This window comes from Strix uralensis, chromosome 1 (assembly GCF_047716275.1).
Source record: "Strix uralensis isolate ZFMK-TIS-50842 chromosome 1, bStrUra1, whole genome shotgun sequence".
Classification (NCBI taxonomy): domain Eukaryota; kingdom Metazoa; phylum Chordata; class Aves; order Strigiformes; family Strigidae; genus Strix; species Strix uralensis.
This window is the reverse complement of record NC_133972.1, coordinates 87,133,910-87,149,433: the sequence shown is the minus strand read 5'-3', so window position 1 is coordinate 87,149,433 and position 15,524 is coordinate 87,133,910.

Sequence of the window (15,524 nt, the reverse complement as noted above, 5' to 3'; positions counted from 1 at the left end):
GAACATACAGGAAAGAGTGGAAGGAATAAAGAAAAAAATTAACAATGGACTTTCATGGATTTAAAAATCCTTTAGCTTTGCTATTACCCATGTGGGGGTTAACCACTCCTTACCTGGTCACCTAGAAGTTGCAAACTGGCAGCACTAATAGCACACAACTCTCTCTTAAGTTATCAGTGGGCAGATAAAGAAAGAATCTACCTCTCATTTTTGTTTATTTTGTGTCACTACAAATCTCACTGTACTGGCTTTTGTTCAACCAAGACTCACAAATATATTTCTCTCACTCACTTTCTTCATACCTGCAATCTTCTCTAGTATGTTTTATTCAGGCATTATCAGACCTCAATGGTTAGTAATTATAGGCAAAAAAATTTGTTATCCCATCTTTCAATTCCTAATAAATAAACAAATATATGCTGGAAAAGAGACATATTCTTTATGTCTGTGTATTGTTTAGCTTTAAGAATTCAAATAAAACTTTGTTATCCCATCTTTCATTTCTTAATAAATAAAGATATGTTGGAAGAGAGATATTCTGTATGTCTGTGTATTGTTAGCTTTAGGAATTCCAAATAAAACCTAAAGGCCAGCTGCAAATTAAGACCTATTTCTTATTGGTCATTGGTCATTATTCTAGGTATAAAATTACTACAGAACAAAAAGAATAATGTTCACTAAAAAAACCCACACTAATATCATACTTATCTCAGTATATGAAATGAGAGAGAGAAATATAATATAAATATAAATATAATGTTTTGTTTCTCAGTATGTTTTCTGTTCTTTGTCTTTTTTTTTCTTTCTACTAAATTATCTTTCTTTAAAGATGTTCTCTTTTTTTCTTCCCTCACTGACCGAGGTAGAATCCTTTTTTCTATGTAGGCTTTCTCAGTTTGATTGTTCTGATCTTTACACCTGTCTGTAATTCTTGCCTTTCCTCCCAGAGCCATTGCAGAGCATGCTCAGACAGCAGTTTCTGTCTATGAGCCTTTTCCCATAATCTCCAGTCTCTAATGGCAACTAGTACCTTCTCAAGCATCATGAAGAAATGATTGTTAGTGGAGGAACAGTATTTTGCTCCTCCCTAGGGCATGATTGCTATGATTACCTAGGTCTGCTCAAATGTTCAAGTGCATGATGCATCTGTTGCCTGAAAAAAAGAAAAAAAAAACACCACCACAGAAAGCTGATCAACCCTGGCTGCCCCTTGGCAAAGAAGAAAAATTGTGAACAGCTTTGTAAATGTCAACCTGAGGTGTGGAGGTGTCTCATTACCACTACAGAGGCTTGAAATCAGGTGTAGAAGAGAATTTTTAGAACCAAGTGAGTGTATGGGGGGGTGTGGAGTGTGTGCACCTCTATCTCTGCCTGAGATGATTTGTAAAGTAGTACTTGCTAAAGTAGATTTTCTAGGTGTTCTGTAGACATATCAACAAGATAGAGCTACAGACATCATGTTCGAAAGGCTGAACAATCCATATAACTGGGTTATCTGTTAATAAATAAATAGTATTTTATAGGTTTTCTTTAGTATTGGAAACAAAAAGTATCTCTAAGCACAGATTTCTATTAATACATATTTCGGTCTAAATACATAAATTCTATTACTCTGTACAATATATAAAGAAGCAGTCAGTGCTGGTATCAATCATCAATGGCATGAAATTTAACAGGAACAAATGCTGGATTGCGCACCTAGGATGGAGTAATGCTGGGCACAAGTATAAATTGGGAGAGGAGTGTCTGGAGAGCAGCCCTGCAGAAAGGCATCTGGGGGTGCTGGTCGACATCAGGCTCAATATGAGTCAGCAGCGTGCCCTGGCAGCCAAGAGGGCAAACCTCTGCATCCTGGGGTGCATCAAACACAGTATAACCAGCTGGACAAGAGGTGATTATCCCGCTGTGTTCAGCGTTGGTGCGGCCTCACCTTGAGTACTGTGTGCAGTTCTGGGCCCCACAGTTTAAGAAGGTTGATAAGGTACTTGAATGCAACCAAAAGGCCAAATCATAAACACCCTTATCTTGTCCCAGTGCACTTAATTAAGCACATAAAAAAGTGCAATTGAAAATTTCATTGGTAAAAAAGCTGACACAAGTCCATTATGTTGTGATTATCTAGGTTCCAAAATATAGAGAACATTTTTCAAAGAGTTTCAAGTGTGTTGTTCATTTCAAGCAGCATGGAATTGCTTTTCTTTTTATCACATTAAATTCTGACAGCATCTTAATATCAACCTTTTACCCCTGAGATTAAACTTTTTCTTCTGAATGATTCTCAGTTACTAATTTGGTCAAGGTTAGAATCCAACTTGGCTCCTTTGGCACAAATGAAGAATAAATTAAGACAGAAAGCTGAAAACTGCTGCTCCTTCTAAAAGAACCTTTGATGAGGAAAAAATAATAATTTTATTTTAAGTGAGTTCAATCATGGTTAAATAATGCTGGACCACCAGAATATTTGTTTAATTGAACGGAGACATAGAATGTAACAGAGGTAATTTGTCAGGCTAAGGAAATTTAGGTGTGATTCAATTTTCTTCACACACAAAAATCTACCCTCCATCCTCTTCAGAGAATGTTAAGCACATTATTTATCCTCTTGGCATTTGTGTTAGCTGTATTATCATGTGAACTAAGTCAATAAAATGTGCTGTTTAGATCATTTCACGAGAAGAAGTAAGGCTCTGAAAGGATGATGATTCTTATTTTTCTTTTTCTTTGCCTTTCATGGATACCACACCACTAGAAGGTAAAATTTACTTTCATGTGATAGATTATTATTGAACTTATTTAAAGAAAGTCTAACCTTTGTAAAGTATGAAAGTTCCAGTAGTGGAATCCAAAGCTAAAATCATTGAAAGAAGTTTAGAAATAAATTTGAAACTCCACATTTTTAATAGAATAAAACAGGATTATCTTTCTAACCTAGTCTGAAAAGGTGATCAAAGTGTTTCCGAATTCTCAATGGGTTCTCACTCTCTAAAATTTCTCCAAAAAAGATCATAAGTAATGGTAAAAGCTATCAGTAACCGAAAGATCATTTTGGTATACCCTGTCAAGAGATTAAAAAATGCCACTGAAACTAAATTTTTCAGATCTAGAAGTAACCCTTCTTGGTTATGGCTGAAATAGTTCCCTAAAACAGGGTGAAGAAGCTTGTACTACAAGGATAACAATTTCACATTATGGTGCTGCCACCCACAACCAAACTCAGTGTTGGTTTTGTTCTCTAACAAAGTTCAGTGGTAACTGTATTATTCTTTTTTTCATGATTCCTTTGCCTCCTGAAAATACAGCATGAGGGTCTAAGCAATGTAGAAGCAGTTCTGTAAGTATTCTTGTCTTACCAATGTACGCCCAGAAGTGTATAAGGGAAGAAAAAGAAGCAAACTGTCGTCATCACATTTACATGTCTCTAAATGTATACCAGGGGTTAGCTGCTTCTATTCCCTTTTGGGGAAGACTTCAATCTAAGATTTTCCTTAATTAGTTCTATCCCAGCTTCATCAGTTAATCACAACCAATACTGCACCAGAAGGTAACTAAACTACCTTTTGAGCATTAAAAAAGGAGCAGCAGTATTAGAAAGTTTTTTCAACCAAAAAATGCATGATTATGTAACTTCGCACTTATAAGGTTTATCACAGATTCCAAACACAAAAAGCTTTCATGAATCTTCTTATTTCTTTATCCTCTTTAATCCAGTTCAGTTTAAGAGTAGGGATACTGATCCAGAAGCAGGATATCATCTAATCCTTTGCTGTCTTTATAGTCCCCTCAGCAGTTCTGCAAAATATATGATACAGAATGATTTTCATTCCAGAGGCATTCATATAAATGTTTTCCTCTTTTGGCCAACACAAAATTTTGAAGTCAGCACAGCTACTCTACATCTGTATGGACATAGTAAAGAATATAATTTGGCCCATTGTGTGGACACATTTTATGCTTTTTATGATGCTTAGTAAAAGGATCTTAATACTCCAAGGACATCCTAAATAGACTGTCAAAAGAAGGATTCTATGAAATACATTATATAAAATGGATGATTAGAAGTGGAAACTGTTGAACATGTAATAAAAGTTAGACCTATCTATTCTATTGTTTTACTCCTAATTTGTGTTAAAATAGCCAATGCTTAGAGAGACTAATAAACAACAGGAATAAAAAAAAAAAGACCTGAAAAATACACATATAAAAGATGAAAAAAAAACCAGTGTCGTGCATGCTCCAAAAAATTGTACTTTGTTTTCATTGTTTGAAGTACTGTGAAGATAAGGAGTTCTGTCTGAAAGAGCAGAAGGTGTTGCTATGTAAAGGATCAGGAATGAAGTCTTGGGTTTAGGAAGAAGTCTAGAACATCACACCAAAGTCTTTTTAAAAGGATTTGAATATATAAGTAGTAACCCACTTATACTGGACACAGGAGAAAGCTTTCAGAGCAGGGGGTAAGCAATTGCTAATAGGGAGAGAAGGTGAACTAGAGCCAAAGGAGGGAGTAGTTTAAATATTAAGAGGAAAGGAGTGAAGTACATGATAGACATGTCAGTGCCCTTGTTATGCCTCAGTTATTTCCTGAATGACTACTCCTTCCTGAAAACACAAATTAAATAGAAAGGCTAGATTTTGGTGATGTTCTAGAGGGAAAATGGCAGGATTTACTAACAGCCTGAATGTGAGAGATAAAGGACAGGAAAGTGTCTAATATAATAATAAGTTACCTGTTTAGGGGATGAGAGGGATTACAGGCTTATGTGCAATAGTGGGAAAGGATGCCAAGGTGAGGACATGTGAAATTTTTATTATTTGCTTCCATTCCTCAAAAAGGTCTACATTTCTGCTATAGAGACAAAAAACCACAATGGTTTTTGGAACTGAAATTCAAGATGTGTCAAGCATTGAACAAATACAAAATTTAAGGTGAGATAGGATATCCAAAATTTACATATATGCATAATATTTTGGTTATGTGTAAACTGTCTTACACAAGAATAAAAGGGATTAAAATACCTGATCATAGATAGTAATGACTGTCAGACAACTTTCCTTTATATTACAGGCTCAATTACAAGGTGTGATTAAAGCAACTTAAATGTGTTTAAAAATAAACTTAAAAATGATGAAACAGTGGAAGAAGAGTGTGAGAAGAATGAGAAGAGCTATTTTAAAAACCACGCATATAGAATCCTTTGTCATCTCTGATTTCAGGTTCATGATTTTCTACCCTTTCCATGTAACAAATATGTCCAAACCATATTGGTGATCACAGGAGTTAACTCTGGATCTTAGAAGCGGAAGAAAGTACTTACAAAAGTGTACCATCATCTTCATTCCATGATAGGTCTAAATCTTATTTCCAGTGTATCAGATAAGTTATCCTAGATAATGGAAAAATTCCATAGTTCTTCAGATAGGTTTTTCTTTTTAGGTTTTTCTTTTTTTTTTTTTTTTTTCCTTTTTCTTTTTTTTTTTTTTTTGTTTAATTTACCCTTTTATGGGTCCTATTCTGTGTTGTTAATTGGATCAAGTCAGATTTAATTCCACTGAGAATGCAGCACTAATGTCATCACCCTATAAGCTGTTAAATTCCTCTGAAGCCTTCAATTGCTTTTGTAAGTGGCAGAGCCGCTTTCCAGAGGACGTCACTCTGCAAAATGTGTGCAGGGTTTTGATCAAAGTTGTCTTCTTGCCTACTGTAAATTATTATGCATGTATGGTTGTTGGATGCAGTCTTGCAGGGAGCGAGAGATTCCTCTAATGACTGTATGGAAGATGATCATCAATCCCATGTTTTTCAGCCTCCTACTAAACAAGAACTGTTGAAACTCCAGGGGGATATTAATTCATTCCGATGCTTCATTAAAGACAATTATAATCTTTCAAGTTAGTTTTTGTTTTTAAAGGCGGTTAAGAATTTAAAATAAATAAAATTTTAATCAAGTACACAATTGACCTTGAAGTAGACAAAGATGCATTTCTGGCCTGTTCTGACATGCGAATAAGTCTTTATCACAGCACTAGAAAAACATGTGTCAAAATTTGAATCTTTATTTAGGGAAAAAGGGTTTGTGCTTCATTGCAATTCATTCAAGCTGCTTCTTATTGCTGTCTTCAGTTTGAGAATATTGACTCATAAGACACCACTGGTTAGAAAAAGCTTTATTTTTGTAGTATTTGTGGTTTCTACTAGAGTACATTGTGTGCTCTATATGTTAAGCCAGTTCGAGCTTGCTCTTTCAATTTGCTGCTGTAAATGTATCCATGTAAATATGAGTTAAAAGAGTCACTAAAGGCAAAATGTGGATTTGAAAAAGAAGGCAAGTAGTCCTGTGCCTTATTTTATGTCTGCAGCTCTTTAAAATGCTACCTCATGTATTGGCAGTAGTTTATCTTGCACAGAAAACATTACAGTGTTTTCGCATAGTTTACCCAAACACTAAATTAGTCCATGCATTATTTTTGATTGCTGTGTTTAGACTGTTTCTGATATCCAAGACACAGGAAAGATAAATTTGCTGGTAGAGAGACTATCTCTTTTCTTTTGACTGTAGATCATCTATTTTGTTTCTTGGTGACTATAAATCAATATAGGTTTCTATAAATCTGTACAGAAGTCAATAAATTTCATATGCTTGTGTATGCATATGCATGTATTTTTGACATAAATATATTTTTACAGAGATTGAGTGTTTGCATATCTATATACATATGTATATAAAGAAAACTAACTTATTCCAAAATGCATTTGGAAATACTTTCATGTTTAGGGTATTTATTTTTGATTATCAGGAATGAGAATTTCCATTTTAAAAATAAAAGTATATTGTATCTGTTTTTCCATTTTGAACTAGAAGGCCAAAGTTACCATCAAAGAACAATAAGAAGTTCTCATCATTGAGAAGGATCAGAACAGTTAATTTTTTTTAGTCTTGTTTATATATTTGTTCTAATCATTTGACATTTATGCACTACTATGCATATAACCTGAATAGTTATTTAATATTTGAGGTAATACTAAGGGAAATGGAACACTACTAGATAAGAACCAGCTGAATTTCAAACCATCAAAACAAATTAGCCTTAACTGTTAAATTTATGCAAAATTGAGATAGTTCCTTGAAATGTTTCAATTTTCAAAACATTCTATTTAATATTTCTGTAAAGTTCTGTTATCTGTCAAGAAATTGACAATCTGATTATTAAAATAATTAAATCTGACTTATTAAAATAAAATGGACTTAAGCAAATTCGGTTTTACTTAATACTATGAAGATTCTGAGTTGAAGGTATCTTAGTTTTAGATAAAAAATGTAAGAATTTTTTTTCTGTTTTTTTTTTTTTTTTTTAACATATGCTTTTGGCTTAATTGTTTTTTATAAAGATGGTTATTAATTATCACTCTCTATATAAAGTTTTTTCCCAACTTTGAGTACCAACTTCAAATTTATGTCTTGATATCATTGGAAGTCATGCCCTCATCTAATTTTTTGTCTGTAACTTTGAATCTGATCAAATGAGCTGTTGTTTGGTGTGTTAATTTCCTGTAGTAAAGATTACCTTGAAGAATCTCATCAAATAAAACAGAAAATTTTAAATGGAAGAAGCAGGGAGAAAATTTATGCCCTTGGCAAGAATCCTTGCTGCTCAGTGTCAGGGTACAGTACGGGTCAGACATCAGGCATGGGGATGGGACTGGACCAAGGATGGACTGGGATGTGATCCTGCCAGTAGGAGTCAGGCTCAGGCCTGGTGAGGGGAAACAGGGTCAGACATGGCCCTGGAATGGCTGTGCAGGGTCACGGGCATGGCTGAGGGGACACTGTGCAGAACAAGTAAGGCCTGTCAGTTACTTCAGGGCAATTAAAGCTGTTCTATGATAATCTGAGCTGAAAAAAGAAATTATAATAAAACTGCAGATTTCATTAGGTTTCCTCCCACTGTACCTAATTTTATTCTCCTTGTAATCCTCAATGTTGCTGATTGCATGGGCATATTATAATTTAGCCTGTAAAAATGTCAGCAGACAAAATCTCCTGTAGTTTTAACCTCTAAAGTGTAAGAAGCAAATTATACATTATTCTCTTTGGTAAAACTTTCTAGAGCATAGACCCTTTCTACAGCATATAAGAATTTTTTTGTCTTCAGAGACTACTCCTGTCTCCTGTGTCTGCTTAAGCAACATGCAATATCTGAATAGCATCCCCTCTGGGTGTTTCAATGTATCTTGTTTTAGTTCAGTTGATAACAGGCAGCTCAGGGCTGTGGGGAAGTAACAAACAATGACAGAATTTTAAAATATTTAGATAAATCTTATTCCTTCTTGAATTTAAGATTTATTTCTCTTCCATCACCACTACCCATCATCTTTCTCCAGTGTTTCTTCTTACATTCATACAGAGTAGGTCTTCTGCTGGATCTTATTTTTTGTTAGGCCCAGAAGAATGGGCTGAGATAGTAAACCCTACATTCACCTCAGTTGTTACAACTATGTCACAGACCTCAGTAAAATTATTAATCAACAATTTTTTTCCAAAAATTTTGAAGACTTTGTTTGACCTATTTCAGAAACATTTAATTTTTAGCACAGAATTTTAACTGAGATTTTTTTTAAAAAAAAAAAAGGATTTTGAGCTTTTTTTTAAAATTCATAAATGAAAACAGATTCACTTCTTTTTGTTAAACAATTCAAACACTATTTGATATTGGGTTGACCAAATAATTTTGTTCTAAGTTTGGTTTTGACATCTTCGTTTGGCAAGATATTTCATATAAATTTAAAGAGAAATTGATTCTTTAGCATTACCACTAGAAACAAACTGAAAAAAACCAGTGACTTTGAAAGATTCTTTGTTGAGATATATGCTAAATGCAGCATTACAGCTAGAGGAACTTATTTTGCTGAAATAATATTTGTAGTTTTCTCTGTGGTCTCCTTTACAGTACATTTATAATTTTTTTTTCTGCCCCTTTTCTGTAATTTCTTTGGAGAAGGTAGAAATATATCTCTCAAATATTCATAAATAAAAATTATTATTCAACAGTCTTCTTATAGAAAAATTTTGTTTATTAAGCACCAGACAGAGTTCATCAGGTTAAAATTTGGAAGACTAGGTTTTTAACGGCTGTTATATTTACTGCATAATTCTGTTGTTTCTGTCTATACATAACATTCTTCTTGAAAGTGAATAGAAAAATGAATGCATGGAAAACTTATAAGAAGTCAAATAAAAACTACTACTGTATTACTGTGTGAATTATCAGAACAGAAACGTGACTCTTAGATGAGGAAAGTGAGCAGTGAGTGCTTGACTCTTGGGTATCTGCTCAGATATATGAGTGCCCCCTGACGACAAGCATAATATTTGAACAGGCAATATTTTTAAAATCACAGTTCATAATCACTTTGAATTTGATCAGGTTTTCTGCTGGTGAAGGAGGGGTGTTTTCCCAATTTATGTCTTTCAATCAAAGAAGGAATGTAGTAAAATAAAACCAAATTAGCTCCTTGTCCCTCAGCAGCTTTTAAAAACTTTTGGTAATTTTCTTGAAAGAACAGACCCCTGTTTCTTTAAGCACAGTTTGAAAGGATCTTTCTGGGTTATGACTTGTTAGTAGACAATTAAAGAGATAAACTTTACTGTCTGTTACTAGTATAACCCTTCCTGCAAATTCCCTTTATCAGACCTCCCATGGTAAGCAGTTAAATCTAGCAACTGTGGGGCTGGAGGAGTTAAATGCTATAAAAACTAATGTTGATATTAAGATTATAAAGCTTATTATAATCTTTTAAATTTAAGGTTCTATAATACATGTGTGATTGTTAGCATCTTTATAACTCCTGAGCTGAGAAAGACCAATAGGATAAATACTATTCAGATCTGGGAAAGATTTGACCCTGGGCACATCTAAAAGTGAATAAAAACTTGTCTCTTACTCTCTTCCTTTTTTCATGCATGAGTTAGCTTGCTAATCCAATGTTAACTAGATTAATGTGGTAGAAAAAAGGCATTTCCTCCTGCACTATACAAAGGCTGTAGCTGAGTGCAGTGTATATTCTGCTTGGTACTGCGTGAGCGTTGAGAACCTAATGAGCTCATATCTCCTTTCTGAAAGAGGAAGAAAAAAAAGTCTGGCCTAATGATTGCTTTTACAGCTAGCAATAGCAGTGCAGTTAATATATTGCTATGTGGGAATTGCTCCTAGCAGCTGTCACAGTGTATTTTCACTGTTAAGGACTGGAGTGTAGACATTACTCTCGCTCTTGATTAGCTAGGGGGTAATCAGGGAGAGAAAGGTGCAAGCAATGCAAAGGGTGATTTGAAAGAAAGGCCTGTCTCCCAGCATAGTGCCTACACTTCCTCCTGGGATTTTTCTCCCAGGCAAAGGGGAATTGATAGAGCTGCTAAAGCTAGGTCAGCTAATGGACCTTTAATTGGTATTGTAGTTCAGATCCTTTGCTGTTAACACAGTCTTTTCTCCTTCCACAAAATTCTCCTGAAACTTCTTAGAACTGAGTTATATTTCCAATTTGTAGGATTTTTTTCTGTAAGAAAATAACGTTTCTGCGATAATTAGATTATCTTTCAATACTAATAACTTTGTTTTGAGAAGGTGAAAACCAGCATGGAACAGATATATGCCTAGGGTATAAAAGTAGAGCACTAGACCTCCTGAAGCTCTTTTTTCTACTTTGTAGAAGATGAAAGTATTTGTGATGCTTGTCATAAATCTATTTTGATAAAAACAGAAAAAGGTTTACAGAGAGCACTGGTAAAAGTGTTTAATATTTTAAACTAATCTAACCCCATGATCTAGGAAGATCTGGTTTTACTGACTGTCAAGACTCAATGCATAGCTTGCTTTTTTGTTCTGCAAGAGTTTTTAAAAGGCATGACTAGGAACCTTTGGTGGCAGGATGAGTGCTAATATCTTACTCCAATAGTATTATTCTATGTATTTCAGAAACCTAACAATAATTGGCTTTAGGTTTGGATTTTGCCTTTGCTGCCAGTAATAATTTACCACAGTAAGTTTTGTGCACTGACTTAAAATTTTTAAGAATATCTGGAAGTGAGATGGGCTGTAAGAAACTAAAATTATTTTTATTGTTATAAAAGAACATCTATTTATGTTGTGTGGATCTTTTTGAAAGAAATGTAAAAACGTTCCTCAACCTAACTGAACATAATAGGGTAACCGACTAGGGTTCACAGCTGCATTGACCTGCATTTTTGCAAATATATACATACTTACATACAAGCCTTATATATTCTCAAAACTTCTATCTATAAGATTCATTATGATTCACAGGGACGCTTGTGTTATCAGATTATTATCACATTAAAAAAACCCAAGCCACTTCATAATAATAATAGGTCTACAAACTGTCCAACTGTTGCAGTGTCTGTAACAGCAACATGGCTTCAGTGAATGGACATATGGTTATATTCAATTAATTACTTGGGCATTGGACTGTGCTGTATACATGTAGAGAGTTTAGAACATGTTGTCACTGCAGATGCTGTGATAGAGCCAAAAGTAGTGAGTTTACTTTAGGGAAGCATATTGCTGATTTAGGAGTGTAATGGCCCCTGACAAACTCATTCATAAGTGTTATATACTGTTGACATAATAGCACAAGTTCAGGAACATTTTCCTTAATTGCCTTTTCTGATTGGTGACAGGCTTTGTCTTCTCAAAAAAAAAAAAAAAAAAAAAAAAAAAAATCAAGAAGAAAGTCTATTATCCCAAAATAAGGCAGATAGAAAACTTTTCCTAATTTTATAAAACATACTGCTTTTATTCATATATGCTTGTACTGGTAGGTAAGACATTTGATTTCAGAATTGCTATCAAGGGAGTTAGTGGGCTGTCAAGCTCTAGGAGGTTGATGATATAGTCTCTAGAAATGCTTGAATTGTTTTCCTGTGAAAATAAATTATCTAAGCAATTACGCCTTCTTTATTCTGTTAGACAATCGTTTATCAAATGAGCTCCATTCCTTAAATGTGATTTTTATGCATAAATGTAATCTGAATAGCTTAGATAGCAGTTTGCAGTCTAGGGGGTATATGTGAATTGTCCACTTAGACTATATTTTATCCATTATTTGTGGTGTGTAATTGGTTTCATCTGATGTTTGTTATTGATTATTTGCCTGTTTGGGAGAACTATGTAACTGTCATTTTTAAACAGAGGAATAACAAATTAAAAGTGAAAATAATTACAGCACTTTTTAAAATAGTTTCCAGTTGCCAGGATTTCCAGAACCAGTACAACTTTTAGGAACAAATTAAATGTAATTCTTCTTGTCAGAAACTTCTGATGCATCTGATGGTCTATGAAATATTATTGCTTAATCTGGTTTTCTTCTAATCTTCTTGAAAAACTGTCAAAGTAGAGAGTTTAAGAGACTTTACCTTGGTCTGCCTAGTTTCTTCCTGAAATTCTTTTAAGTGAGACAACTTAAACAGATGATGGGAAAAGGCACATTGTCTCCTCCCATGTCTCATTGTGCCTTGTTTGAGGGTAATATATCCTTAGAATTTCCCTGTCTGGTGATGGCCCAGTAATGAACATGGGCTAACACTTTCCAATATGGCAGTTTTATGTTACTATTACAGGACACCTTTGTGAAAAGTGGGTTCCACTATAAGGTCATTTAATTTTTGTATTTTTATAAAGTCCATTTAAATGTTGCAAGGGTTGTTCAATAAAGCATGGGCCTTTGTTCCGAACTCTGGATTTACTTTAAATATTGTGTAATGACACTAGATAGAACTATCCTTCAGAAATTCAATGTATTACAAATGACAGTGACAGATTCAAAATAGAAAATAGACTGTGAGTGAGAATAAAGAACAAATTATCATCCACTAGGAGATCACAATGTCTTTTTTGTGTTTGACAAATTTTTGTTCAGCAACAAATGAGTTATATCATCAAGTAAAAGTTTTTCCATTGAATTATTTTTCTCTGAGGTAGCTGTAATATGACACAGAGAGAAATGGCCTTTTTCACCAAAAGACAAATAATTCAAACACATTAGCACCGCATCGAGTAGGCTGCACTTACTCATGGCTATTTGATATTGTGTCAGAGGGAGATGGCTCCCCAGACTGCTTGTTGCAAATTTCTTTTAATGGGTTTTCTTTATTCCGTCAGTCACTTGATGATTTCACTTCTTGAAAAACTCCTCCCAGTGAAAATGCCATAGTTTTTTAAAGAGGAAAACCAGTGTCATGGCCAAAGAGCTAAACTGGGACTTGAGTAACTAGGTTAAGTAACTAGCTCCATCCATTTTAACAGTGAGCATAGAGCTCAAGAGTGGTTTGGGTTTAGTTTTGTTTTTTCCCCCTACTATATCCAAAGGAAAGATAGTAACGTAAAGTTCTCTTGTTTGTTTCATTTCTAAGTACATTGGGAGAAAGGATCATCCCCCTATATGCTGCATTCTCTAAACACTGAAGTAACATGATTTATGTTCCTGTTGTTGTATATTCAGGTATATAAATATACAGTAGATAAAGATTAAATGTGCAGTAGGAGTCAATAGTTGTATATATACTGTGGAGGTTTGTTTTGTTCTGTTTTTAAGGAAGCAAACTAGTTATTTCTAAAATTAACAACATTATTAAGTATTTGGTCATGTTTGTAAGTTAATTTTAAAAAGGACATCCAATTAGTCCAAAAATCCTTCAGTTCTAGTCTTTTTTTTAAAGCAGTAGTGTTTAACACATGAAGGGGATGGATAAGAAAAGAGAATAATTACGTTATATATTTTGATTCTCTGAAATTCTTGTATACACTAAATGCAAGGATAAGACCCTAGATAGGAATTTTGGTTTTTTTTTTTTTTTTTAAGCAATCATTTTCTCCAAGCTACAATCTCATAAATCTGCAAGAAAGCACAGTTCATAGCTATTTAATTTTTTGATATTATGAACAATTCCTTTCAACTTAAAAAAAGAAAAAAAAAAAAAAAAAAGAACTTCAGAAAGGTATCCAGAGATAAAATTTCACTCTTGTGAGTTGTATAGAAGTCTTGGACAGTGTATTTTTTTCTAAATATTTTTATGGGCATTATGCAAAACAGCCAGAGAAAATGAAGAGACAATAACAGCATTCAGACAGATGAAATAATATTGCTCCCATATGAATTTATTACTAAGTGTAATCTATGAGGCAAGCATGAACAATCTATTTAACTAAATATCTCTGAAAGAACAATCTCCATTTAGTACTCTGTGTTCACATGAGATTTTTTGGAATATATATCAAACTTCCTAATGCCAAATCAAATAATCTCATGTCTATGTAAATACTATATCATAGTATCATATACATTTTAATAATTGCAGCATATTTATCTTTTAATCTTTGTCATTATGATAAATTAATTATTTTTCTTGCAAATCCTTTGACAATTTCTATGTCACTTTTATGTCTCTACTCTTCATGGAAGGGAAAGGACAAAGGAGCATTGCAATGCAATATTAAGCTCAGCTACTTTTAATGCAGTTTAGGACTGGAATTCATGTTCTAAAAGTACAACTAGAGAAATGCAATACTAAATGGTTAGGTGACACAGCTGTAATAGAATGTGTTAGATAAACTTGATTTTATGTCCTTTGGGACATTAAGCACTGTCAGGTGACACATTAAACCAAGAATCTCATAGTAAACCATTGCATTCTGTGGGATCCTCACATGACTTATCTACTGAAAAAAGTGAAGCTCTAAGAGGTGCTTTCTACTTCGGTATCTACTTAGCTGATATCATAGGCATAACTCTGTGGTTTGTATAGCCTCACAACTCCTGGATTTCATTTTTGATCCAAAAGGGAAGCAAAATTAGGCTCAAAAAGCCTAAGAAATAAGTAATAAATCATCCAGCTCCTCCTTTAGGCTGAAATAAGAGAAATATGAAGGCAAAAAGGTGAACTGTTAGTTTGCTTAGTTAGACCTTCAGCACAGGTGAATAATTCAGCAGTATATTTGTTTAGGGTTGCCTTGCTAGTTTTCAAAACTACAGCATAGAGTTGCAAGTGCAAGTCAGGCAGATGAGATATAGACCTTGTACAGTAATATGGGTCTTGATCTTGCTCATGTTTGAAACCACCAGAAAATGTTAAATGACTAGTTAACTTCTACTCATGACATTTAAAAGTTTATGATAAAAAAAAAAAATAATCTAAAAGGCCTAAAAGTCATGAAATCTTCCATATTAAAAAGAGGGAACTGAATGAAGTTTCCCTCCTTCACATATAGAATGAGTGCTGTAAGGAAAAATGAACACTATTTTTCCATTGAAAGGGGGGGGGTGGGGGTGGGGTAAGAAACATTGATTAGAAAGGACTTGAAAGTTATAGATGACATACAGTTAAACATTTTTGCTACACAGCTAACCACAAAAAGAAAAGTAAATGTAATATACTATGAAGTCACAAGCAGATTAAAACCTATTATTTTCCACATGACTTGTACAACTGTTTTGGTTTTTTTTTACTTGGTTCATGATA